The sequence below is a fragment of the Colobus angolensis genome, unplaced genomic scaffold, assembly GCF_000951035.1.
Source record: "Colobus angolensis palliatus isolate OR3802 unplaced genomic scaffold, Cang.pa_1.0 Scaffold185, whole genome shotgun sequence".
NCBI classification, from domain to species: Eukaryota; Metazoa; Chordata; class Mammalia; order Primates; family Cercopithecidae; genus Colobus; species Colobus angolensis.
In genome coordinates this window covers 774-3,096 of record NW_012114988.1, presented here as the reverse complement: position 1 = coordinate 3,096, position 2,323 = coordinate 774, and positions in this window count along the sequence as shown.

Here is a 2,323-nt window from a genome sequence, read left to right as displayed (position 1 = left end):
AAGAGCGAGGAGAGGGATGCAGATCTAGCTACTCAGGAAAAGTCCTGGAGAGAACACTGTCCTCTCCTGAAGTAAAATCACTTCCACCTGATCACAGCACTGCAGGTCGTGGGCAGCACACGCTGTGAATATTTGTTCATTCATTTAACAAATATTTATTTCATATCTGTTTCATGCCAGGCAAGGCCCTGTGATATTTAGGGACTTTGGCATCTTCCCTTCACATCTGAGTCATAATAGAAAGAAGACTCTCTGACCCCATCGAGCCGGCAATGCCTCGGGATTTTCACCTGTTGGATCTGGCAGCTCTTCATGTCGGCCCACACCGTGTGAGGCTGCTTTTGGTGCACCGAATGGGGAAATTTCTGCATCAGTGCCTCGGAGAGTCCACCGGAAGCGCTGGACAGTGGGAGTCGGTGGCACCCCAGCGTGGAGGCCGACAGCACACAGCACTGAAGCTCCAGACACCCTCAGGAGGACAGGAAGGGACAATCGGCTGGTGAGAGCCTGGGTCACCAGGAATCTTCACCTGGGTCTAAACAGGATTTGCCTTCAGATTGCCTGTGAGGTAAAAGAGAACAATCAAGGTTAACATTGAGATTTGGGGCTTCAGCAACTTGAAGGATGGAGCTACCATTTATGGAGACTGGGAAGACCCAGGGAAGAGCAGGTTGAAAGGTGGTGGGGAACTCGAGTTGGCTGCGTTTCTGTCATGTGTAATCAACAGTCCTGACCAGCCTGGGCAACATAGTAAGACCCCATCTCTGAAAATGAACACTGAAATATTAGCCGAGCATGGTGGTGCACGCTTGGAGTCTCACCTACTTGGGAGGCTGAGGCCGGAGGATTCCTTGAGCCTTCAGTTAGAGGCTAGTGAGCTATGATGGCACCACTGCACTCCAGCCTGGGGGGGAGAAATAATAAAGAGTCCTGACTAAATACTTGAGTGGCCAGGGAAGTTTTCACAAAGTAAGTAATATTTGCGGCACATCTTAGTGAACGAGAATTCCATTATTTCTGTTGGGGAATTAAGAGAGTGTGGGTGTAGTTAGTTAATGTTTACTGAACTATCTTTGGAATCTCATCTACTGCTCTATCTGGTCTATCTGTACACATATATTCTATGTGCTGTCTCGCTGAGCTTTCGCTAGGTTATGCTACAGTAACAGAAGCCCCAAAATCTTAGCAGCTACACATACAAAGGTTTATTTTTCATTGATATTTCCTTCTATGGCAGGTTGACTGTGACTCTGCTCTATACAAGCTATTTTATTTGTTAGATGGTGAAAACTGTGATACTTGGAGATTGCTGAATACGGTATTCGTATGTTCATTCATTTATTCATTTAATAAATATTGATTCAGTATCTCTTTCATGCCAGGCAAGGTCAAGTATTGAGAATACAGTGGTGAATAAAAGAGACAAAATCTCTAATTTCCAGGAGGTAATATTGACAATAAGATTAAACACAAACAAAATCATAACAACAATGAATATTAAATTCATAAATAATAGCTGTAAGACATTTTAGTAAATCTTCTAAATTAGAAAAATATAAAAATTACTACAACTAAAATGGCCAGGTGGTGATGGCTCATAGCCTCTAATCCCAACACTTCGGGATGCCAAGGTGGGAGGATCATTTGACCCCAGGAATTGGAAACCAGTCTGGGCGCTACAAGAAAACCCTGTCTACAAAGAAATAGAAAATTAGCCGGCATAGTGGTGCATTCCTGTAGACCCAGCTACGAAGGAGGCTGAGGTGGGAGGACTGCTAGAGCCTGACAGGTCAAGGCTGTAGACAGCCAGGATCATACCACTGTACTCCAGCCCAGGTGAAAGATCGAGACACTGTCTCAAGAAAAAAAACTACATATATTCAATGTGTCCTCAAACTATTACGTAGAATACTATTATTTACATCACATCACGTGAGCTCTTTCAATGGCTGAACACTTATTTCAGTGCAATCCATACAGCGTTCCTGGGAACTAAGTACACCTAAGAACAATTCAGTATAAAAGAGTTACTGCCTTGACAGGAAGATGTAAAAATTTTTAAAAGACAAATAAATAAATAAAAGAGTGAAAACTGTAGCTCTGTGAGGCTCAAATAACATCTCATTCAAGTCACAATGAACATCTAGCAATCATTCTGAACACCACATAATTCACTTAATACATTTTGCCTGAACGCCCAACACATCTGAATGACCAACACCCGTATGTAGCCAAGAAACAATCATTTTTAAATTATCACCTATGACTCCATCAGCTCTACGCACTTATTTTTTAAATTTTATTCATTTATTTATTATTTTTA